General features: G+C 38.8%; 1 long non-coding RNA gene across 1 annotated transcript; it reads left to right on the top strand.

Annotated features, from left to right (window-relative positions):
* The first annotated feature begins 7,112 nt into the window (after positions 1-7,112).
* On the top strand, positions 7,113-26,455 carry LOC150077319 (uncharacterized). The gene is made up of 3 exons (XR_016547718.1): positions 7,113-7,322; positions 10,847-10,906; positions 26,302-26,455. It is a non-coding gene; the product is annotated as an uncharacterized LOC150077319 (long non-coding RNA).
* The last annotated feature ends 172 nt before the right edge of the window (positions 26,456-26,627 follow it).

The raw sequence follows: 26,627 nt of genomic DNA, 5'->3' as shown, positions 1-26,627 counted from the left end.
CAGGTCATCTGAGCTTCCTGGAAAGAGACCAAGTAAAAAATAAATAAATAAATAAATATAAAATAAAATAAAATAATAGGGTACAGGATGTACTGGAGAGGGTAAAGGAAAGGAGGTATAGCCAGAGCGACGGAGGATGTAAGGGAAGGCATCCTCCGCAGGTTGGGTGGGAATTCTCTCACCTAAGCGGAAGTGGAAGAAGAGGGCCCTCGAGAGGGTGGGAAGACAATCACGTATCAAGAGAGACACGGATGAAACAATTCAAGCGACCTGAGTGTCAAGTCCAGTAGCTAGAAGTGGTCACAATCTAGGTGAAGATGTTCAGTATACGAGAAAAGGGTGTTGATCAATGTGCATCAGTTCCAGGACGTTGTACCAGTGATCTTCTTCTGGTGAAGAGATCATAAGAGATCATGGGCGAAGGCAGAGAAAGCGTGGTACTGGTCTTCCTCATTGATCAGATAATGTTCATTTCCTCGAGGCAAGGCATGTATTTTTGATATGAGCAACGTTCGCAGGTCCTCGTAGAGCGGACAAACATAGAATAGGTGATCCCAGTCTTCGTTTTCACCACAAAGACAGCGAGGATCATCCACGATGTTCATAGAGGCAAGTTTGTGATTTATGGATCTTACCTGAAATAGCCCAGATCTACCCTAAAGCTACCATGCTGGAGCTTTAGGGTAGATCTGGGCTATTTCAGGTAAGAATTTTTTAGTGATGGAACCTTTGTGGGTGGTATTTCATCTGTTTTGCCAGGCACTAAGAAGGTAGACTGCAAGGCGCTTTTTTTCTTCTTTGATGGTGTTTGCTGGGTTTGTAGTGAAATCCAGGATGGTTGGTAGGTAGTCCCTTTGCGAGCCGGTAGTGCACGCTTTTGCGAATTATCTGCAGGTCCAGAGGGAGAACTCCTGCCAAGACTTGGAGCGCTGGGTTGCTTACTGTGCAGGCACGGGTGATAGTGAGAAGGATATTACACTGGATGGAGGTGAGTTTCCCTTGGTTACGAACAATGAGTGCACGATGATACCAGACACCTGCACAGTAGGTTATAGTGGGAATAAATACAGCTTTGTATAGCATATGCATGCTTGCTGGGACAATGGGTTTTATGTTTACCGAAGAAGTCACTGTTTTTTTTTTTCCCCTAGAGTTTAAGGCACAACAGGGACTAAGGCTGCATTGCGCTGTATATATTGTCTGTAAATTGCGTGTCTTCTATGATCGATTTTTTGTTTCCCGTACGAAAAACCTGGAGGGACTGACTTTCATCCGAGACCGACTAATTCTATATCATAAAGGACGACTGCACTTCAAATATTAGTGCGGTCGGTGTTAAAATGAAGGGAAAAATTGTTTCCTCCAATTTTTCCCTTCGAAAAACATCTGTGGACAGACGAAATTGAGCAAATATATTGTTTGATAATCCTGAAGATTACGGTTGATTTGTCGATGCAACGGAGGTCAATGCAATGGAGATTGATAGAGTAGTTGCAGAAATCGGCTTCAAGAATCATGTGATAGTAAGGTGCTTATTCTTTAATTCAATTTTTTAAGGAGTTCTTTATCAAGTAATGAAGGTGCTTTGGAATTTCATTGCCCGCAACAAACATAACAAACTGCACACTGAGTGATCACTGAATTATGACTACCTACCTAATACCATGTTGGAGACCGTTCACACGGATAACAGACGATATTCGCCTAGGTATGTCCATAGGGATCTGCAGTTATACTACCTGTAAGGCTTTCATGGTGTCCGAATAGATGAGGGATGTGTGTCCATAGATATCACTTTCCTTTCCAAAATATCCCATAGGTGTTCAATTGGATTAAGGTCAAGCGAACTTGGAGGCCAATCAAGATGAGTGATATGTTCACTATCTTCACAGTACGGGCCCGATGACACGGCAATAATTATTGTCTTAAAAGATCCCGTTTCTGTAAGGGAAAAAAAAAATGCAACATGGTAGGGTGCACATGGTCCCTTAAGAGCTGCCGGTACATTCACGAGTGAAACATTGGTCTATATGCACCAGGGGTCCTAGTTCTTGCTAGCAAAGCATGTCCCATTTTAAGCAACCACCACCATCAGCCTCCTAGACAGTGGACACCATGCGTGATGGATCCATGGACTAGCGTTGCTTACGCCACACTGGAAGGCGCCCGTCGGCGTGTTGCACTAGGCATTTGGGCTCATCCGACCAATACACTCATTTCCATTCCTTTAGTGTCCAACCAATGTATTTTTGACACCACAGCATTCGCCATGGACGATGATCAGCGGTGAGAAGAGGGTGTCTCTTGGGTCGTCTGTTGTGGAACCCAGTACCTATGAGTGTGCAGCGCATCGTCATTTGGAACATTGTTCTTGCATTCCCCATATTGTATTGTTTTTTTTTTTTTTTGATTTGGTAGTTGTTGGCGCATCGGCTTCTGTGGCCATATTGCACCTCCCAAGGTTTTTGCAGTACTTTGATCCAAGCCCGAGCCGGGAATCGAACCCGCGACCTTTGGGTTGCCGGGCAGGTACTTTACACACTCGGCTAGCCCGGTCGGCCCATATTGTATTGTGATATCAACTGTCGCACAGTGACCTGCTGTTGAGCCAGTACAACGCGCTGCACCGTTCGCTCAACACGAACATCCAACTTGGGTAACCTTTTATAGTTCTGTCGGCAGGAGATGATTTGACCCGTTCGATACCATTCTTTGTACATCTTGACCACAGTGGGCCGTGAGTAACCGACACAAAGTGCCATTTCCGATATGTAATCACTCGACGCACGAACTCTTTGAATCATGCCCTTTTGAGACTCCTTGATTTTTAAACTGATACAATCTCACTTTGAATTGCACAACCGGATACAAATTACCACTGCTCTAGCATAAGAAGCTGTTCGGCTTTTTAGATTGTGAGCTATGCGGCATAGTCCATTATGGATGGGGCAGTCATAATTCAGTGATTACCGAGTGTATATTCAATGTCTTGCCCAGTGGCGTAGCTACCATGTAGGCAGGCAAGTCAATTGGCTCCGGACCCGGGCCCTTTAGGGGCCCGGCGTCTTTGGCTGTCTCTTCTTTTTGCAATTTTCATTAATTAAGTAGGGGCTCGAACATGTTCTTTGCCTCCGGCCCCGAAAACGGGTAGCTACGCTACTGGTCTTGCCGCTTGTAGGACAGACATGGGACTCTTGGGAAATTTTTTGTATTGTCTCGGTGATTCACTTTCGCTCCTGGTAACAGAGAACACCAGGATAGATAATGCTGTCTGTGTCTGTTCCCAGAACTAGTTCCGAAAGAACGTGTTTATGAAAATTGCCCTTTGTATAAACAAGTTATATATATTTAATTGACTAGTTCCAAACGAAATAGTCACGTAAGCGTGACTATTCATGTCCGGTGAACGGGTAAATTTAAAAGGTACTTCAGTAATGAATAATAGCTTTTCGTACTTTTAACGTTCTTTAATTTTTTCCCCTCTATTTGTCTTTATCAATGATAGAAATTTAAAATTAGAAATTTTAAATGTTATTTGGAGCCCAGGGTTCGAATCCCGTCGATGATGCGAGGAACTTTAGTGGGCTTTTTTCACTCCGTGGCTGAGTTAGTCGTCTCGAGCCTAGATAGCAAAGTTTTTATCCCAGAAACTGGGGTTTCTTCGTCCAGCAAACGGACAAATCGACCAGAGAACACACGCAATTTACAGACAAAATAAATATATGGGTAGATGTGATCATTTACAGGGTACCCTAAGATCATAATTTGTATATAACCAACTGCGGAGATGGGGGGAAACCCCCAGTGCCGTCAGACAACTAACACACTTGTATATAGGCAACTGTCCTCGTTGGTAGCATAGTTGGTAGGATCGCCTTCCTCCACACACTGAGTGAAAAAGAATTGAGTTCGATCTCCGAAGATGACGGTAGGAATTTTTATGGGCCTATTTCACGACGTGGCTGAGTTAGTCGGTCTCAGGCGCGGTATCATGGGTTTTTTTTTCTCCCAGAAACTCGGGTGTTTCGTCCAGCAAACAGGAAAATCAACCTCAGAACGCACTTAGTTTATAGACAATATACACGAAGCAATACGGCCTTAGTCACTGATGCTCTTAAAACCCTACGACAGGGGTCGGCAACCTTTTTTGTATGAAGAGCCATTTTTGATCTAATCCGAAAGAGAATCCGAAGAGCCGCACCTCAGCTCAAGCAGGGGGAGGGGGAGTTTTTAAGAAATGCAATAGAGTGGGAAGGTGTTTTATTTTAAAATATATATTTTTTGAAATATTCTTTATTAATACTGAAAAAACGTAACAAACATCCAATTAGGTACGAATTATTGACTTTTGCTGCTGAACTTCTTGAGCGAGTCCCTCAACACCAGACGAGTATACCGTAATTTTCATCTTTAAAAATACTGAAACATGCTGAGAAACTCGCATTGCAGACGGTTTCTTGATTTATTTTTAATATAGTTCATGTTCGAAAATATTTGCTCGCAGAAATACGTCTAACTAAAAACTGAGAGCAGTCCAAACGCAAATATTTTCAAATCTATATACTGTACTTGTCCAGTAAGCGCATCGAACATAATTTGGTCTTGTTTTTTTCAACTCATCTACTGCCGTCCATTTGTGTAGAATTGCAAGGACAGTCTTTTTGCCTTTCCAAATCCTCAATTTGAGTTTTAAGGCATTTTAGTCTTGCACTCTACATGTTCTTGATTTTTAAGTCCTCTAACTCCATTTCAAATTCTGCTTCATGTGGGCTAAAAGTTAAAGAGCCGCAGTTACATGTTCAAAGAGCTGCAGGTTGCCGACTGCCTACGACAACAGATAGCCAGCTAAATTCAGACCTCTTACCTACACGGAATTTAAAAATCATCGGGAAGTGTAGCTTTTTTTTCTTTTTCTATACTAAAGTGATGAATTACAGATAGATGTTTTTTTTTTTTTTTCTTGTTTTATTAGTTATTCCAGGTTTTTCGGCTGCACAATATGGAAATCTGTTATTGAATACACATTTATAGTCATAATGCACGCAGCACTGTATAAATAATAACATCAACCACTGGTTCTGCTAGGGTAAGAAAATATTTTGTAGGCTGAAACATGAAAAATTATCCAACTAATAAAAATTCGAAAAAAAAAAAAAAACCCACTTTCTCTCGCCTAAAGCCTGATCACGCTAATTTATATTGTTTTAAAAAAATGCTTTGAGAGCCGTGGGAAAGAACTTGGACAGCTGTTAGTGACTGATCAGCACGACTATAATAAGGGCGGACTATAATAAGCAGCCTTTCGTTGGATAGGTGGTGAACAGCGTTGCCAATTTAGCGGTTTTCCCGCTAGATTTAGAGGAATTGCTTCAGGTTTGGCGGATTAAAATATGTGATAGCGGTTTTTTTAGCGGAATGAGTTTAAATGTAAAAATTTAAAATATGTTTAGCATTTTATATATTTTGGCAATGTAACATTTAAATTAAGAAATATTTATTTAACAATATAAATATGTCATAATTGAAATGTTTTATTTCTATACATCGTAAACATAGTAGGGATATCTTATTTAATAGTTTTTTTGTTTTTTTTTATAAAGCGAAGAATCGGTTTTATATTATTCAGGGATCCCCTGAGGAGAACCACAACAATTTCAATACTAAATTCAAAAAATAGCGAGGGCTTAATTTTCAGTACTCACCTTGATCGATCTGCAATTGTTATGGTTTGAATGGCAAGAGGTGGCAACTTCAATACGTAGTTTCACTCGCGGTCGAACGATATGACCATTGGTTCATAGCTTTAAATTGTTGAATCAAATCTAAAAATGTGGAAAAAATTCTAATGAATTAGCCCCACCTTTTTTTGAAACCGTGAAGGAATGCCATTGGATTATTTTTATTCGTCGTAATTGAATCATCTGGAGAAACAAAATTATAGCGATGAATAACCTCATCATGGGTATAATTAATGTCTCGGTAGAGATCTGTATATACAGGTCATCCATTACTGATGATTCTTGTATCTGACAATATTCTCTTTCTTATAATTGATAATACAGTTGTTTTATCTCTATTTTCTACAGGAACTAAAAAAACATCGTTTGGTAATTCATTCGAATGCACCAAAAACCCATTGTGTCCCTATTAGTCGTCCTCTATTATTTTATTATTAGCTATACGGTGCAAGGAAGCCTGAGGCTTATGCTGCACCAGCCGAAAAAAAAAAAAATTCTGAATTATTGAGAGAGAGAGAGAGAAGTAGAAGGGAATCGCCAAGAAAGAGAAGAACGATGATGATACCCAGCTCAGGACCCTGGGTGTCCCAAGCCCATACTCACCAGATGTGAGTCCCTGGGGTTATTATATATTTTCTTTTGAAAAATGCTGGTTCATCAATTTCAACTTCGATAGGTATTCCATTTTCTGAAATCCCCCTAGTTAACTATCTTAATCAATTATTGATATCATGCAGATCTCCCTCAGATCTTTGCATTTTCCAATAACAGTGTTTTCTTTTTTAATTTTTTATTGATATTTAAATGAAGAGCAATGCGACCTTGAGACCAATCTTAGGACCAGAAATATAGAAATAATAAATTTTGAGATAACGCTAATGTACTATCATCAAAAAATGATTTCTGTCTAATACTCTTTGTTTTACGGCAAGGTTTCTTACAATCCCATCTAAACATATCAGTTTTACATTTACTTTTTGTTAGCCGCATTTCAAATTTGCAAACTTCACCAAAAGCTGTACTTTGAAAAATGTGATTTTTCGTCAACCAAGAAATCAAGTGATTAATTAATATTGCCACTGCATAAATTCATCAACTCCGTTAAACGGTAGTTGTTATTTTTGACTTCTTCCTCAGAATAAACTGCATTTGATATGCTATTTGGAGGTTTTTGTCTGGACATGATGTAGGGGCTTAAAATTTTTTATGGCGCCCAATAGGATTTAACCCAAATGAAAATTTAAAAAGTTGGCGGGTTAAGTGATAAATATAGCGGATTTTGAGCATGCGGCTAGAGGAAAGTATTATTAAGAGTTGGCAACGCTGGTGGTGAATGTCATTGACCGGCTGTGCTCCTTCTGGTCAGTAGTTGAACATCCAAACATGAACCTTCCAGGTTCGTAATTTGACTTTTTAGTTACAAGTTAACTAGCCAATGAAATGGAAGAATTAACCATTATTTAACGGTTAGACTTTACACGATTGTGTTTCTGATAATGATGATGTCTAACCCCCTATATTTCCGTGAAAGAACCAAGATTGCATTATGACTGGTATAGATTGTTTTGTGATCAGAATAACTCCGTAAGTAATGGCTTCCTGCCATCATTTTTGTTTTAGACCTGCATTTTCTCTTGTTGCTGTTAAACTTTCCCATGTATATTAAAGTGGCCAATAACGTTTACCGGTAAAAGTTATTGGCCACTGAAGAAAATTCCGTGTTTTAGCTACAATAAAATTCAAGCATTTGATTCAAATCTTAATTATGATGCATATTTGGAATCCTCGTTTAATTATTTATTTTTTACAACAGTGCTCATATCAAAGGAATATCATATGAAACTTTAGTAAAACTCCAGATTAGGGTACCCCGTCCAACATTGCGGCTAGCAAAACAGTGAGAAAGCAGTGATTGACAAGTTTACTCCCCCACCACTGTCCTCCTAGATATGCCTAGTGTGTTTTTCCCCCACTTGCCACTGTTTTAGATCGCGTATTCATTTTCCGATTCAAAAACAGCGGGATGTGGGGATAAGTGCCCTCCCCTCCTTGAAGACACAAAACAATCAGAAAGAAAACACCTCCACAATAACCATCCAGTCACAGAACTGGACTGTCAATCACAGCACTGAGTGGGAGGTGCCTTCACCTGTCAGTCAGTTCTTTCCTCACCATGTTGGACGGGGTACCCTAATCTGGAGTCAGCCAAAACTTTTTTTGGCTTAGAAGAGAAGTTTATACACAAGTGAACAGAAAAGAAGGTGAGGGAAGTGTGTGGCCATTGCAGTGTGACACAAGTACTGGGAACACAACGACGAGAGCAGAAGTATGTTATAGGCCTAATGATTGATGCATACAACGAACAACTACAGAGAAATAGAGTGGGCTAGTAAATCATAATGTCTTTTAATGGGGAATTTTGCTTTCCAAATATTGATTGGAACTTGTGGTGAGGTTGCTCAAGCTAGCAAGATTTTGTGGATTTATTGGATGACTATTCCCTACAGCAGCATGTCTAAGAGGCAACCAGAGAACAATATTCTTGATATGATTATCAGCAGTGATTCTTTATGCATTAAGAATTTGCAAATAAAAAAACCATTTGTGGCTGTGATCACAGTTTACTGATGTGGAATATATTTAAAGCTGTAACTACCATCAGGAGTAAAGGGGCGCATCCGTAGCCAGGTGGGAAGGAGCAGCAGTGCGTAGCACACGCTTCTTGAATAGACCGGGGTTCGAGCCCGTCGCCACCAAATACGGAGGATGTAGAAAGGTCAGGGAATGACCACCGCATATCCCGGAGCAATATGGCCTTAGTTGCTAATGCCCCTAAAAACCAAATCACAACAACAGGAGTAAAGGGAAGGGTTTTTGTTGTTGTAAAGGAGACTACTGTGGTTTCAGACAGTTTTAAATTTTATACAGTGGGACCAACTTATGATGTTACCAACAATAAATTCCAAGTGGGAAACATTTAGGGAAATAATATAGAAGCTACTAGGCTTTTCCTGGTAACTAAGAAAGGCTTAAAACTAAATGGATGTCAGATGATCTAAAGAGATGTGGAAGAGAATAAAAATGCATGGGATGTAGTAATCCATACAGATCTAGAAGCCTCATTTTAGGAAGGATGTAGAGCTACTGGAATAGGTACAGAGGAGGGTAATGAGACTGACGAGAGAAACAAAGGGGTGCTCTTAACAAGAAAGGCTTCAGTGCTGTCAATTGCAGCATCTGGAGACTAGACACCTGCGATGTAATCTGATTGAGGTGTAAGTTTTGAATGAAAAATAGAGAATGAGAAGGACCTGGGAGTAATTGCAGCATCTGGAGACTAGACACCTGCGATGTAATCTGATTGAGGTGTAAGTTTTGAATGAAAAATAGAGAATGAGAAGGACCTGGGAGTAATTGTGCAGGCAGATATGAAGTTCTCTGAACAGTGCAGATGGGCTGCAAGAGTAGCTCATGGTGTCTTGTCAATGATATACAGGAATTTTTTTAGCAGGGATAAGGAGGTGGTTATTCTCTTGTATAAGGCAATGGTCAGGCCACACCTTGAGTACTGTATACAGGTCTGGAGGCCTCATTTCAAGAAGGATGTAGAGCTACTGGAATGAGTACAGAGAAGGGCAACAAGATTGGTGAATGGAACAGAGGGTTGCTCTTACGAAGAAAGGCTTAAGTTTTGCAAATTACAGTGTCTGGAGACTAAGCACCGGCGAGGTGATCTGATAGAGGTGTATAAAGCCTTGAATGGTTTGAGCATGCTCAATGCTGATGGGATTCTTCCTCTTGCTCAGAATAATCACCTGAGAGGGCATAAATTCAAATTGAGGAAAGACAGATGTAGGATAGACGTGCGGAAATTTGCCTTTAGCCAGCAGGTAGTTGGTTTGTGGAACAGACTTCCATCCCTTGTTGTGGTAGTTGATAGCCTAAATAAATTTAAGGCTCAGCTGGACAGGTATTTCGACCGAAAGGAGGGGTGAAGTGGGTTTTTTTTTTTTTTTTTGGCTGATGCTGCATAATTTTGCTTTCTTGCATCATATGCCTCTATTAATGCTAATAACCTGTTGCCAATAAACACCATGCATCTGGATATAGATATGCAAGTTTTACTTTTGTGTTGTAAGCTTGTATCACTGTCTTAAAAGCTTCTGTGCATATTTTCTTATTTGTAACAATTGTGACAAAAAATTGTCACCATCTTACAAAAACATATTTCTTTTGATATTTCGATTAGATATCAAAAATTGATTCCCATTTTGCATTGTGCCACAAGTATAATCTAAATATTCATCTTTTTCCCAAATTTTCTGAAATTATCAGATTTCTGTAGTCTCAGATATGTTCTCATTTTTGCTAGATAAATTCCTTTACTCTCTGAATTTTTCAGCCTTCTCATTTCCAATCAAGTCAATGAATGTGGAATAATTCATCCTAGTATCAATCTCATTTTTAGTATTTCCATAATTGTCAATAGTTGTGCTGAAATAGATATTCCCATACATATGCCATACTCCACAGAATTAGAATTTAGTAGTAAAAGCATTTGGGTTTTGAAGTGTGATTTTGATGTGATATGGCACTAGATTCAAATATGTACTTCTTTCAGGAAGGCACAAATGATACCATATTTTAAACCTGCCTGGGATGTTTTTTGTACCAGCACCTTGCAGCTTCCACCAGGATATTTTGATGGGAGAAAGAGAGCTATGTCTAGTGACTGTAAGTTCTTATGACATTTGGATAGAGTGCTATGGCTAATAACTCCCTGTACAGAACACAGAGTTGATATGTATGGTTTTGTGAGGTCAAGGCAACTAAAGGCCATCAAAAGAAAACAACTGGAAATTTTACATCCTTTCTAGAAAGAAATGGATGGAAAAATATGAGCAGTATAATAATAAAATCAATTTCATTGTTGCTTCAGTACTCTATTCTGCTGGGACTCATTTTTAAATCTTTGCAGAAATCTTCTGTGGATATACAGTCACAGGGTAATATGTTTACCCATCTGAAGAAAATGTAAACATTATAATAATATTTTATTTTGATGACCTTTATTCAAGGATATGTATTTTTGTCTCTTTTGTTACTAGAACTTGACCTGCTGATGTCTTTATCTGGCAAAGCCTGTTTCATTCCCAGTGAAAATTTTAGTGAGTTTACTCATGGCTTCTGCCAACTTTTTTTCTTTTATATATATATATATATATAGTCTTGCATTTATGAAACCATGTCAACTTTTGACACACTAGAGCTTTCAGAAGCAGCTGATTCATTGGTCCTTCCTGCTATCTTTGAATGTTGCCTTAAGAAAAGACAATGTTAAACAGATTCACAGTGAAGTCATCATTGTAGTACTTAATGGTATGTGGTGGTAAAAAAAAAACCTTAAAGTGCAACAGTGTAATTTGACATGAAAAAAAAATAAGGTTAAATGTACTTTTGCCATTCTTAGCTATCCATTAACTATATGGTTTACCCCATATGAACTCCAATGTACATATATCTTGAATTTTGAGGTGTTCATGTTTCTGAATGTTACTCTGATACAGTAATAGAAAAGTGGATACGTCTAGTTCAGTTTTTTTATTATCCTAATCCCATCTGCTTTAGTACTCTAGTTTTTATAAAACTTCCGAAACTCCTTTTCTGTTTTTTTTATATTGGTGCTAATAACTCTTCCCGAAGGATATTTCAATTTTTAATTACTGATTTAAGTGATTTAGATTTCTTTTCAGTGCTATGTTTTCATAGTACAGTTGTCTTTATCACAGCTTTCTATTTAGTCCAGCCCGCTAAGATTATATTGCATCTTAGGCTGTATTACTCTTCTTAAACATGTAAACCATTCCATTTCCTTGTCTGCTCTCTTTTGTAGGTGTCTTTCTCACTTGCATTCACCATAGTCTTGTTTCCCAATAGTAAATTTTCTGTGTGCTCTTTATGTTTTAGGCGACTCCATAGCCAGGTGGAAAGGAGCAGCGGTGCGTAGCACACGCTTCTTGATTAGAACGGGGCTCGAGCCTGTGACCACCAAATACGGAGGATGCGGAAAGGTCAAGGAATGACCACCACATATCCTCGGAGCAATATGGCCTTAGTTGCTAATGCTCCTAAAAACCAAATAACAAACAAACAATCTTTATGTTTTATTGGAACTTCTCAGTATTTTTCTTAAACTATACACCCTCTAATTATCGGGAATCATCTTAAATCAGCAGTTCTCAAAATTCTTTAATAGTGATGTTAGTGAGTGTTGCATCTACAGGGTGTCTCAAAAATATCGGTACAAACGTTTAGGGCGCCTCCATAGCCAGGTGGGAAGGAGCAGTAGTGCATAGCACACGCTTCTTGATTAGACCGGGGTTCGAGCCTGTCACCACCAAATACGGAGGATGCAGAAAGGTCAGGGAATGACCACTGCATATTCCCGGAGCAATATGGCCTTAGTTGCTAATGCTCCTAAAAACCAAATAACAATAATAACAACAACAACAAACGTTTAGAGGAGGTAGGTAACATCTAAAGGAATGTGAATCGCATAGGATTTTGGTTTGGTTTTTTTTTTTTTTTTTTTTTTTTAGGAGCATTAGCAACTAAGGCCATATTGCTCCTGGATATGCGGTGGTCATTCCCTGACCTTTCCGCATCTTCCATATTTGGTAGTCACTACCAAATTAGACCGGGGTTCAAGCCCGTCACGGGCTTGAACCCCGGTCTAATCAAGAAGCGTGTGCTACGCACTGCTGCTCCTTCCCACCTGGCTACGGAAGCGCCTGAATCGCACAGGAACCCACAACCGGAAACATCACCGAAGTCGGTAGATGGCACTGTTAATCAGTTAGTTCGCGAGAGAGAAAATTTCTGGTTTACTCATTCAAGCGGTAGTCGCCGCACGAAGAGCATGCATCGATATACGAACTGTGAGCTGGCAGCCATGCACCTAGTGTATGGATTAGCAGAGGCAGTGGACAAGCTGCTGAACGAATTTGTGGAGAACACTTCCCAGACAGATATGTACCGGACCACCGTTTGTTTGCGCATGTGCATCAAAATTTGTGCGATTATGGGTCATTTAGAGATAACAGGAGTAATGCGGGCAGACCACGTTCGACGCGAACTCCCGCCATGGAAAAAAGTGTGTTGAATGCCGTCCAGAATAATCCTACTACCGGCACACGTGCAGTTACCTTTGCCTTAGGAGTGTCTCGTTGCAGTGTACAGCGTGTCTGGCATGACGATTCCTTATTCCCTTTCATCTCCAAAGGGTTCAGTTACTGCTCCCCCAAGATCATCCTGTACATGTGGCTTTTGTGCAGTGGTTTCTCCAAGAAAGTGTTCAAGACTTGAATTTTCCAGCCTATGTTTTGGTCACGGATGAGGCTTATTTCACTTGGGAAGGCTTATTCAATCAGCACAATGCTCATGTGTGGGCTCACGACAACCCACACGGAGTGCACCCCCCATGTGGCACAACATCGCTTTGCAATAAATGTGTAGGCAGGTATGGTCGGTGACTGCTTAATCGGACCATACCTGTTACCGTCCCGCACAAACTCTGCTAAATATCGGATCTTTCTTGAACAAGTTCTAGCAGGGTTACTTGACAATGTTCCAGCAAATGTGAGACGCAACATTTGGTTTCAACATGACAGGGCGCCTGCCCATTATGGAAGGTGTGTTCATGACCATTTGAACAGGTGTTTTGGGCGTCGATGGATTGGCGGTGGTGGACCCTTTGCCTGGCCCCCACGCTCACCTGATTTATTGAGCCTTGATTTCTTTCTGTAGGAGCCCTCAAATCTATCGTGTATGAATCGCCTGTGGAGATGGAAATGGATCTCGTGGCGAGACTCTTTTGCACTGCTGCTACTGTCAAAGAAACTCCAGGCGTGTTCGACTGTATCTGCCAATCCATGCTGCGTCGGTGTCACATGCATCGCGTCTCATGGTGGAACCTTCGAGCATCTGTTGTAACATCATGAAATGCATCCATCTCGTACTCCATTGTTAATATTATGTCAAATGTTTGCTACTAATTACTGTCTTGTGTCATTTCTGCTTCTTGTGCCTCTGCTACTACTTTCCCGTGACGTTTCCGATTCACTTTCCTTTAGATGTTACCTACCTCCCCTAAACGTTTGTACCAATATTTTTGAGACACCCTGTATAATGATAAATGTGAATATGACTCTCTTATCCCAGTTTATGGCTTTGGCTCTTTAATTTTCTGTATGCTATCCATGCTTACCTTGTAACCTTTCTGAGATGTCAGGGTGTTGTCATCAGATAACCCATTGATACCTGGGTTTTCTGAGGTGCATGTCTTTTAAAGGTCTGCAAAGTGTCATACTCAAATTTGCTTATTTAGGAATAAATTTTTTCACATTTATGTTATCTGCAATTTAGAAACATTGCTTTTGGCCTCTCATTCTTGTTGCTTTTTTTTTTTATCTCTTTGGTACATTCTTTTTATTTCTCTGGAAGGGCTTTACCTTTTATTTTGTTTTCTGTATCCATTTATTCCATCGATATGGCCTACATAGTTAGCAGAGTGGTTACAAACACCATCCTTCCACACTGTAGAAAATGCTTTGGTTTTAATCTGCCTCAATGGAAGAAACTTTTAATGGCTCTCTTTTAAAGTGGCTTAGTTAGTTAGCCTCAAGCATTTTTCATCCAGCAAACAGACCACAGAGTACACACTATTATGAACACAAGATACTGATGCCATTATCTTGTCTTTCTGTATACCTTCACATTTGTTACCCTTCTTAAACTTATCTTTGCATCATTCTAATTGCTAGATCTTGAATCGCGAGTGTTGTCAGAAACTTTGACGGTGGTGAACAGCATTTCTAGCAGCTCAGCCAATTTTGAGAGGTTACATGTCACTTTGTTGAACATCATCCCTATTGAAATCACTGATCTATATGTGACCTGAACTAAAAGGTGGTTAATGTGTCAAGATATTAATTATGAGGTTTTAGGTGATTTTTATAGAAAAACGTATACTCTTTCCAATTAAACCAATTCCAGGTCTCTAGCTAAATTCGGTGCTTCACAATTTGTACCTAATAATGGGGAATAAAAATTAGAAAACTTAAGAAATGAAAAATTGAACATACTTAATTTTTACTGTAAAAAAAAAGGTAGACATACAGAAATACTCTACAAAATTATCAAGTTTAAGAACAAATAGCACACATTCACACTGGACATTCACCCCTCTTCCTCTTCTTCAATTCTTTATTTGGTTGTGGGGCCACTTCATCTGCTTTGGAAGAATTTGATGCTAGGCTTCTGATGTTGTTATATAAGTACCACTGGCCATCCATTGACAGTCCTCCTGGCTTGATTACCTTTGGCATCTTCCTATCCAATGGTTTTAATAGAAGAGTGAACTCATCAATGTCCTTACTATCAGCAAATTTCCTTGCCTTCACTACTCCACTAGGGCAAATCATGAAGTGATGGTATTTAGTAAAAAAAAAAAAGAAAAAAAAGTGAACTGATCAATGTCCTTACTATCAGCAAATTTCCTTGCCGTCACTACTCCACTAGGGCAAATCATGAAGTGATGGTATTTAGTAATCCCAGCTAACTGTTTGAAAAATTGCTTCAAGTATATATATTCCATTCATATGAAGTCACTTGTTTGGCAGAGACAGCCTTATTATGACCACCCAGGAGAGGAGGTCATAACACAATTTATCAAGTCATTGTGGGTATCAATATTACTGACAGCATACTTTGCTTTGAAGATTCCAAACATCCGATCAGGACTAAACTTAGTATGACCAGTTAGGAGAAAATTTTGGAGAATACAATGCTGCATTCCCTTTGCCACTCTCCACATTAGATACTGAAGCATTGTATTATTTTTATTCTGCCCCACACAGATGTCTGAAAATAGGACAAGGGTCTCAGCTTCTTGAGAAGTTTCCAGGTAGTGTTGCAACAAACTCACCACACCATTTGGACCTTTTCCTATGTCTTGCTCCTCATCAATCAAGTAGTTGAACTGAATTTTTTTATTTTCATTAGTTATACCAAATACTGCACATTTTTTTGTGCACTTGAAATAAGCAGAACCTGGTTGCTAAAGCTATCACCTTAGTCATATCTGGCACCTCTGTAGCCAGGTGGGCAGGAGCAGTAGTGCGTAGCACACACTTCTTGATTAGACCGGGGTTCGAGCCCATGACCACCAAATACGGTGGATGCAGAAAGGTTAGGGAATGACCACCACATATCCCCAGAGCAATATGGCCTTAGTTGCTAATGCTCCTAAAAACCGGCGCCTCCGTAGCCAGGTGGGAAGGAGCAGCGTGCGTAGCATACGCTTCTTGATTAGACCGAGGTTCGAGCCCGTCACCACCAAATACGGAGGATGCAGAAAGGTCAGTGAATGACCACCGCATATTCCCTGAGCAATATGGCCTTAGTTGCTAATGCTCTAAAAACCAAATAACAAACTAACAAATAACAGCTCCTAAAAACCAAATAAAAAACAAACAAACTAAGCCATATCATCTGAGTTGCCACACCAGGTTTGGTAATACGATGTCTGATTTCTGGCTTTCCAGAGGTGGTCCAGAGCACTGTTCAGCTTTAGTTCTTTCCCTTCATCCTTGCAGTTCTTGGCTTGAAAAATAGATAGAGAATTACTTCTGCAAATATCACACACATCAGCAGTTAGTTTCATGACTGTCACGTAAGGGATGCTTTTGTCCAAATTCTTCTAAAAGAATGTCATAAAATAAAGCAGATATCGCTGGGGTTTCTGTAAGTTGTTGCCCACCACAACAGAGTCCCGCGAGAAACTTCTACCTCGCACGGAATTGTGTTTACATTAATGGCTGTTTACTTGAAAACTTATTTTCGCACGTTAACCACCTTTTCGTAGTCCAGGTCACATATACTTCCCAACTCATTACTTGAGACAATTCTTGAGGCATTCAGCTAGCACCTTCTACTGAAAATTGTTTGTAGTGATTTTATCCGTCTCTTTAACCTGGACCATTTAAAAAAAAAAATCATTTGTCATTTGTATTGCAGCTGGTTGAGTTCAACTGGCCTCCTGATCATCATCCAAGGTCCCATAAGAGGTCCCAATCAACAACCGCTAAAATGCCTGTGATTCAAAGAATGATTTCCACTCCAGGTTCAAAATTTATAGCTGTATCTAAATGCAGTACATCAGCATCCCTGATCCCAAGGTCTGTCCTTGAATCCAGTGAGTTTAAGCTAGCAGTCAACCTATTAACAAAATGGTTCATCACAGTAACACAATGTGCATCCTCAAAAACTGTCACAATCGCCTCCCTACTCCAAAGCATGGTGGACCCCACTCCCATCTTACCAAGTATTTTTGACTAAAGCAGCAACTCCATAATAACTGGAAACATCAATTGACAGCATTTCCTTCAAGAACCCCATGCCATTTTTAACCAACAGAAATCGTTATTGCTCAAGGGTTATTTCAGTTGCATTCTTGCAGTTGGAAAGACACTATATTCTGGAGTGTTTTCTAGGTTTCCAGATTACCTTGATCCTCAGCATAATTTGATGACACCATGGGATTACAAATTTACTTTAATTGCCTACCCAGTTACAATGCACAAGACTCATTGACATCAAATCCATATCTAAGCAACATCTCATAGTAGCTTGAACTTGAACTCAGTTCCAGCCTCTACAACATTTGGTGCAAGTTGGATAATTTAAATAACATAGAATGTATAGCCCATGCTTAGCTTCTTCAATTTTTGTGCTCTCTCATTGCCCTCTTTTATGGAACATTTCTGGTGAGGTCATTTCCAAAAGTACCAGTGATAAAATAGCAGCTATATCAAATTTGTCATACCCTCTGAAATTACTAGAAATCACTTTTCTTGCTGATTTCACCAAGCAGATTCTTTGGGTGCTCCTCCCCAAATTCATTTCTCATTACCAAAAATATAAATGTATTCAATTTTCTGGACACCACCCATAGCTTCCTGTCTGCATTTGGGCAGAAAGAAGAACACTCCATCGCTTACATTGACATCAAACTGCTTTTGATGCTGTTTAAGTATCTTCTTGACAACTTCTTCTCCTCCTTGACCACTCAACTGTACTTTGTGTTGAGGAGAAAGTGTACTGAAATATATATATAATCTTATAGAATGATAGAATGGAGAAGCTATTGGTATATGCTGGGGGGAGGAAATTTAAGATTTAGATAAAATTAGATAAGCAGTATTACGATAACATGAAATATGGATCAGGGTCACTGCTAATGCAAAAATACCCTACAACCATAATGTATATATAAAGAATTATTATTATTAGTGTAAAATATAGTAGGTAGATATTTATGCTTAGAATTAGACTAATGAAAATACGGTGTACCCTGGGAGCGATATAAGTGTTGACCGAAAGGGGGGGGAAAGATAGGAATCGAAATTAAAATAAATATAACAAAAGAAAAAATGAATAAAACAAATGGAATTTTGAAGAGACGACCAAGGTGGAAATAGCATTGCGGTGTCAATCATAATTTTAGTGTCTTCTTCAGAGGTCATCCACCAAAATAATGAAAAAGACAGCAATGCTCTTACTTATATATATATATATATATATATATATATATATATATACACACACACACATATATGCAGGACTCCCATATAGGGCAGGATCCTCTCTCATTTCCACTGCTATACCATCCTCTATACTACTATAATTCATCATTTGTGATTTGTGGTCCAAAGATCAGATACACTACACTTGCTGATGACTTAAATTTTTACACCCATCAAAATCAACCAATTTTGTTGAGATCACAGATGATATCAGCAGTGTATTTCTCTCACTAGCCATTTATCTCAAAGAGTTCAGCCTCAATATGAAGTGCATTCAAGTTATCAGGTCTCCAAATTTATTTCTCATAAAAAGTAAACAAGATACAGAGGTGATAATTGCCTCACTTTTCAACATAGCCTCCTAGAAGCTGCACACATTTTTCGCAACTGTTCTTTCAAGCTGTGAAGGTTGCTGCTAAGGTTTCTTTGGAGGTATTTTCAGCCCACTGGTAAATGGCAGAAGCAACTTGTTGGCTAGTAAAACTTCTGCCACAAAGAATATCCTTCGTTGTTAGGAATAACCAAAAGTCATTAGGTGCAAGGTCAGGTGAGTATGGAGGATGTGAGGTAACCTCAATGTTGTTTTCTTTAAAAAAAATTTGCACATTTCCAGAATCATGGGGTGAAAGCGTTGACCGAATGGAAACAGAATGTGATTCAGTCTGTGTGGATATTTTTTCTGAAGTGCAGGGAGGAACTTCATTTCAGTTTCCTATCACTGTAGTGCCCATGGGGACACAATGTGTGAGGATTATTCCATCAATATCCAAGAAAACAGCAACCATCATTTTCACTGCAGCATCTCGAGTAAGTGTTACTTCACACAAGTTGACACGATTGTCTTTTTGTGTGTCTTCTTGATGAGTGAGGGATTCCATTTTAAGTATTATAAACATAGTATGCTGTTTAGGGCATTGCAATCAATGTGACATACTGTGTTGTGCTGTGCTTCCACCTTCTGAAAGCATTTAGAACTAATTGGCAGTTAGACTAAAAGCAGTCCTGCATGTATGCTTCAATTATTTTGTGAGATATAAAGTTGTAGACCTTATAACTTGAACACATTGCACATCAACCCAGGAAAGACCAAATACATGATCTGATTGATTCCTCCATACTTGCTCACTATGATTTAGAGGTCATAACTGATACCAAACTGAGATTCAACCATCATAAACTCCTCAGCCATGCTATATGTCTTAAGTGGAGTGTAAAACAATGCCTATATTTCATCTCAGAAAATTCCACAACAGTGAAATGACTGAAGTTGATTGTATATCTCCCTTCGTTACTTTACATTGCAGAGATCTAGGCATCAGCAGTACTGACAATCATCAAAACAGATTTCTGGCTCCAAATGTACAAACCACAAACATAAGATCCCACAACAGCTCTGTACAACAGCAATGGCTATGGGCTTGCACGAGTCAGGCTCCCTTCACATATAGATGAAAGCAGACTCCTCATTACAGTAAAGATATTTGTTGAGCTCATCTCATCTCCCTTCTTCCAGGATCTCCGTGCTGGAAGATTTCACTTCTTCTTGCAATCTGCACTCTCCATTCCTGCCAGATTTCTTTCTTTCTCACTACATTCTTGAATGAGTATAGGAAATTGATACTGATCACAAAATTTGTTCTCAAATACTCTTGTAGAAAGCACATCCTCAGGTTTGCACATACCAATTCCACTTTGATCCCAACCGTGTGCAGACCTTATACAGTTTTATGAGTCATCACAGACTTCATATTCTTTCAACTTATATAAACTCTAAAAGGAAGGGGATGAATCAGATTGGTCCACTTGATATCGATGGTTTGACTGTTGATGATTCTGCTCAGATAGCAAACAAACTGAATGAGTAGTTTGCATCTACATTCACACATGAGGAATTATTAAGGAAGAAAAATGCCAGAAGTTTATCAAATTGTAACAGGGTGCTTAATGATTTTGTAATAACTGAGAGCAAAGTGGAGGAGAAATTGTTGAAGTTAAACATAAGAAAGGCACCTGGGGTGGATGGGACCTACCAAGTTATATTAAAGGAGGGGGCAAAGAAACTAAGCAAACCCTTAGCTATAATTATGAGAGCATCCTTGGACTCAGGGGAAGTCCCCACAGACCGGAGATATGCAAATGTATCCCCAATTCACAAAGGGGGGGGACGAAGGGTGACACGAGTAATTATAGATAAGTTAGTTTAACTTCTGTTCCAGGTAAAATAATGGATTCACTGGTTAAAGATGCATTACAGGATCATCTACACAAGACTGCAGCAATAATTTAGACACAGCATGGGTTTGTTAAGGGTAAATCTTCTCTGACAAATTTCATTGGATACTATGATGTGGTTACAAAAGAAATGGATGCAAAAAATAATTTTGATATCATATACTTGGATTTCAGGAAAGCTTTTGACACTGTTGCGCATTGAAGACTACTCTACAAATTGGAGCAGAATTTAACCCCAGGGGCTCACATCTGGTGAGTATGGACTTGGCACACCCAGGTCCTGAGCTGGGTATCATCATTCTTCTCTTGGTGATTGCCTTCTATTTCTCTCTCTCTCTCTCTCTCTCTCTCTCTCTCTCTCTCTCTCTCTCTCTCTCTCTCTCTCTCTCTCTCTCTCTCTCTCTCTCTCTCTCTCTCTCTCGGGGTAATTGAATTTTTTTTTTTTTTGCTGGTGCAGCATAAGCGTCAGGCTTCCTTGCACCTTATGGCTAATAATAATAATAATGGTATTAAGGGTAAGTTGCTACAATGGATAAAAGGGTGGTTGAATGGAAGAAGACAGAAGGTGATAATCAATGGACAGTGCTCTTCATGGACTAATGTTTACAGTGGAGTCCCGCAGGGTTCAGTGTTGGGCCCACTGTTGTTTTGTATATTTATCAATGATATTGATGAAGGTATAACAGGCTTAGTGTCGAAGTTTGCAAGGATACAAAGGTTGGCAGGGTTGTTAATGACAGTAATGGCAGTGTGCTACTGCAACAGGATCTAGAAAATGTGGGCAGATGAGCTGTGAGAAGTGGCAACTGAAGTTTAACATTGACAAATGCAAAGTACTGCATATGAGTAGAAGTTACCCCAGAGGAACGTACGAACTGTGTGGTACTACACTTAGGGTGGTAGAAAATGAAAAAGACTTGGGAGTAATTGTGCAGTCAGATATGAAGTTTTCTGAGCAATGCAGACAGGCTGCAAGAGCAGGTCATGAGGTTTTGTCAATGATATACAGAAATTTTGCTAGCAGGGAAAAGGAGGTGATTATCCCTTTGTATAAGGCAATGGTAAAGCCATGCCTTGAGTACTGCATACAGGTCTGGAGGCCTCATTTTTGGAAAGATGTAGATTTGCTTGAGCATGTACAGAGAAGGGCAACAAGATTGGTGAGGGGAATGAAGGGATCCTCTTACCAAGGGTGGCTTAAGTTCTGCAAATTGCAGCGGCTGGAGACTAGGCACCTGCAAGGTGATCTGATTGAGGTGCATAAGGTCTTGAATGGGTTGAGCATGCTGAATTCTGATGAGATTCTTCCACTTGCTCAGATTACAAACCTAATGGGACATAAATTCAAATTGAGGAAAGATAGTTGTAGAATAGATGTGCGGAAATTTACCTTTAGCCAGCTGGTGGCTAATTTCAGGAACAAAATTCCATCTGTCGTTGTGGAAGTTGATAGGTTAAATAAATTCAAGGAGGAACTAGACAAATGGTTCTGTGAATTTTTTATTTTTTTTGGCTGATGCTACATGAGGTCATACACGTGCTATCTTGCATCACATGCTTTTGTTTATTCTTGTTTATACTCCAACATGACCACCAGGTCAATGGAATTTACAATAAATCAATCAATACAAATTTTAATCGTTTAATAGTCACGGGCTTGAACCCCGGTCCACCCAAAGAGTGTGTGCTACTGCACTCACACTCCTAACCAATCGGCTATGTATGCCTCTATTACTATTACTAACTGCCTGGGAAACTTTTTTTTTTTTTTTTTTTTTTAGAGCTTGAGCTGTCAATTCTGAGGGTCTGAAAACTTGACCCTGGAGAGCTCTGGATCTAGATATGTAGCTACCTTGGTCTTTCTTCTGAACTGAATGGATAGCCTTTACTTAATTGAGATATTATACTTAATCTGTATAATATCTCAATTTGTATTGCCTGAATTGCTTTGCATTACCATCCAATTTACCTCATTTAGTAGTGGCATATGGCTCAAGAAAGCAAGCTTATAAAGAATCAGCCTAAAAGAAAGCAAGAAAGAAAAACTACCCACTTCCACAACAACAGATAGAAGTTTGTTCCAACAGTCACCCACGACCCGCTGTCTGAAGGCAAACCTCTGCACGTCTATCCTATAACCATCCTTCCTCAGTTTGAATATATGCCCCATTATGTGAGTATTCTGAGCAAGAGAAAGAATTCCATCAGCATTGTATTCACTCAATAGTACAATGGTGCCTAGTCTCCAGAAAATGAAATTTTCAGAGGTGAGGCCTTTCTTTGTAAGACCACCCTTTCATTTCCCTTCTCTGCACCAATTCTAACAGATCTACATCCTTCCTGAAATGGGGTCTCCAGACTTGTGTGCAGTACTCCAGATGCGCCCTAACCATTGCCTTGCCTTCTACAATTTGGCACATTATAGCCCTAGTTGCTAATGTGCAAATAAAATAAAATCCAAACCAAGCCTTGTACGATCGAATAATTACCTTATCTCTGCTAGCAAAATCCCTATATATCACTGACAAAGCTTCATGGGCTGCCCTGGCAGCCTGTTTGCATTGCACAGAGAACTTCATTTCTGATGGCACAATTATCCCCAGGTCTTTTCTATTTTCCACTACTCTGAGTGTAGTACCACGTGGTGTGTTAATCTGGGATTACTGCTACTAATATGCAGTACCTTGCATTTGTCAGTGTCACGTCAACTGCAATTTCTCAGGCCATTTGCATATTTCATATCCATCTGCCTATTTCAGCCCATATTTCTAGATCTTTTTGCAGTAGCATGCCTTGATTACTGTCACCCTGCTGACCTTTGTGTCATCTGCAAACTTAGACTTCAAGCCTGATATACCTTCATCGTTATCAGTAATAAATGTAGAAAACAACAATTGGCCTAGCACCAAACTGTGGTAGGGACTCCACTAATAACAGCAGTGTCCATTAATAACCAGTCTATTTTCTCCCACTCAACTATTCTTATGCAGAGCAATAACTCGCCCTTAATTCCACACTGCTCCAGTTTGTACAGCAGTCCTTTTTTGTTCAACAGTATCAAAAGCTTTCCTGAAATCCAAGTATATGATATCAAAATTATTTTTAGCATCCAGTTCCTTTGTTACTGTACATAGTATTCAATCAGATTGGTCAGAAAATGCCACTTAACAAATATATGCTGTGATTACAGTTTGGATGGTCCTGCATTACCTATTTAACCAGTGACTGCATTATTTTCCCTACAACAGAAGTTAAGCTAACAGGTCTGTAATTACTCGTGTTTACCTTTTCATCCCTCTTTGTGAATTGGAGATGGATTCTTACATCTCCAGTCCATAGAGACCTTGCCTGAATCCAAAGATTCTCATAATTATGGCTAACGGTTTGTTTACTTCCCTTTCCACCTCCCTTAATACAATTGGATAGACCCTATCTACCTTAGCTCTTTAGCTAAAATGTTTAGCTTTAACAGTTCCTCTTCAAATTTCCTATCAGTTATCACAAAATCATTTAGCTTCCTGTTAGTTTGATAAACTTCGGGCATTCCCTTCCCTAAAGAATTCATCATATATGAATATAGATGCAAAATAACTATTCAGTTTTTGAGAAACCTGAGCAGGATCATTAGTTAGGCTGTTGACATTGTTGACCAATGCAATTCAACCTCTTCTCTTTACTATTAATAAAAGCAAAGATGTCTTTGCTGCTTTTCTTTGCATTTTTTGCTAGAATCTTCTCATAAAATGCCTTAGCTTGCTTAACCTCCTTTGTGAAGTGATTGCAGCCTAGTTTATATCTACCATAGACTTCTATATCACCTGATGCTTTATATGCATTCTATGCCTTTGTTTTTTCTCTGTCACAAGTGTTATCAGTTTAGGCATTAATCCTTGAACAGTATTTCTTATTGATTCCCTTATTAATAAGCATTTGGTTACTTGCATGTTAGTGGGCTTAGTTTAAAGTTCATCATAATGGTCTCTTGGAAATGCTGGTTTGGTTAGGCAGAATCCCAGAACAGATGTGAAATATTGGCAACCAGTTTTATTTAATTAAATAAATATGTCATTGTTCAAGGAATAATCTTTTCATCCTCTGGATATTAATCAGTAAACTATTTAATTAGCAAATATAAACTGTGGTAAACTTTTTCTTTGGCCAGTGCTAAAAGAAATAAATTCATTTTGGTTAAATCAGGCTTCTCACAGACCACAGTCTGCTGGTCAGTTTCTTATAGAAATTAATGTCAAACCAGCTTTGAACAGGAATATCGAAGTGTGATAGAGCATTGTCTTGTATAAATATCGTGTCCTGCATGTTTGGATAATGCATGACTTCAGGAAAAAACAAATTTTGAAGTGCTGCAAAGTAACCTTCTAAATTTATTGTTATGTAAAATGTATAGCCTAAAAACCTTATCGTATGTTATTCCACACCACACGGGAATAATACAGAACAGCTTCAACTTTTCTGTATTGTTTCCAAAGGTTCCTCATAATGGCTGGGCCCATTTAAGGAGGTTGGGGCTATGGAGGCTGGTCTTTGGTCCCAGCTATGATAGGAGGACCGCAAAATTGTTCCGAGAGAGAGAACAGGAATATTGAAGTGTGATAGAGCATTGTCTTGTATAAATATCGTGTCCTGCATGTTTGGATAATGCATGACTTCAGGAAAAAACAAATTTTGAAGTGCTGCAAAGTAACCTTCTAAATTTATTGTTATGTAAAATGTATAGCCTAAAAACCTTATCGTATGTTATTCCACACCACACGGGAATAATACAGAACAGCTTCAACTTTTCTGTATTGTTTCCAAAGGTTCCTCATAATGGCTGGGCCCATTTAAGGAGGTTGGGGCTATGGAGGCTGGTCTTTGGTCCCAGCTATGATAGGAGGACCGCAAAATTGTTCCGAGAGAGAGAGAGAGAGAGAGAGATTAAAGGGGTCCTAGGCTGTTAATGACATTCCAGTGTAAAAAATGGCTTCATCTGACCAAATAATGTTCTTTAAGCAAGCATGATCATGAATGTCCTTTGATCACAATGTTTTGAATAGAGCTCCTTCATGTAGTATGATTATTTCCACCCTAGTTCTGTTTTCAAAATTGCCTGTATAGCATGTTAACCCAGTTACACACATTTCTGAGAACTTTGTGAAAAAGCATCTTGTATCACCTTAATATACTTATATGACACAAAAGTGGACCATCTTCCTCTGCACTCTCTGTCAGTCACAGATCCATTTTTAGTGGCAGCCCTTAATTGTTTTAGAATTCAAAGTTGCATTCTTTTTGTATTCAGTTTGTCATTATCTCTGAACAACTGTTAACTTTTCACCCATAATTCATATTTGGCTATAATATTTGCTCTGTCACTGATACTCATTTGTCAATTATTTAGCTAAAATAAAAACGCAACTGTAGTTTAGGATATTAAATAATATTAAATGCTTTATTAAACATAATTTTAATAACATTTTACATTAAGCAGCAGCATTTTAAAAATATATTTGCATATCAGTGTAAAATGATATATTTCAGTATGGAACAGAGGACCAATACATCCTCTGTTATAAATTGCCCTTGCTATTTATAATATCATATCTGTTATTTAAATACTGAACATTTATTAAAGTATATTCAGAATTTTATAACTAGTATATAATCAAAATTTAATTATTTTTCCTCAGATGATATGAATTGAGATCCAATATGAATTGGTCAAAAGTAAACAGAGGCAGACATCAGAGAACAAACTTTTTAAAAATCCAGTTAGAGAGAACCTTGAATAAAAGACAGTTCTGGACTTATTCAATTGTACGTAGAGAAGACATTCGTAATAAAGTGATCAGAATTCTCCAAAAGGAAGAAGTGAACTAATATACTAATTTTATAGAAATAGGCAATTTTTTTTTAATATGTTGGTTAATTAACTGTAGACAGTATTACTATATTTTGGAAATAAGATTATTGTTTAGAGATATAACTGACATTAAAGAAAAAATTATTCTAGATT

This window comes from Mastigoproctus giganteus, chromosome 12 (genome assembly GCF_048544385.1).
Source record: "Mastigoproctus giganteus isolate SK-2022 chromosome 12, ASM4854438v1, whole genome shotgun sequence".
Lineage (NCBI taxonomy): Eukaryota > Metazoa > Arthropoda > Arachnida > Uropygi > Thelyphonidae > Mastigoproctus > Mastigoproctus giganteus.
This window is presented reverse-complemented; position numbering and strand designations above follow the sequence as displayed.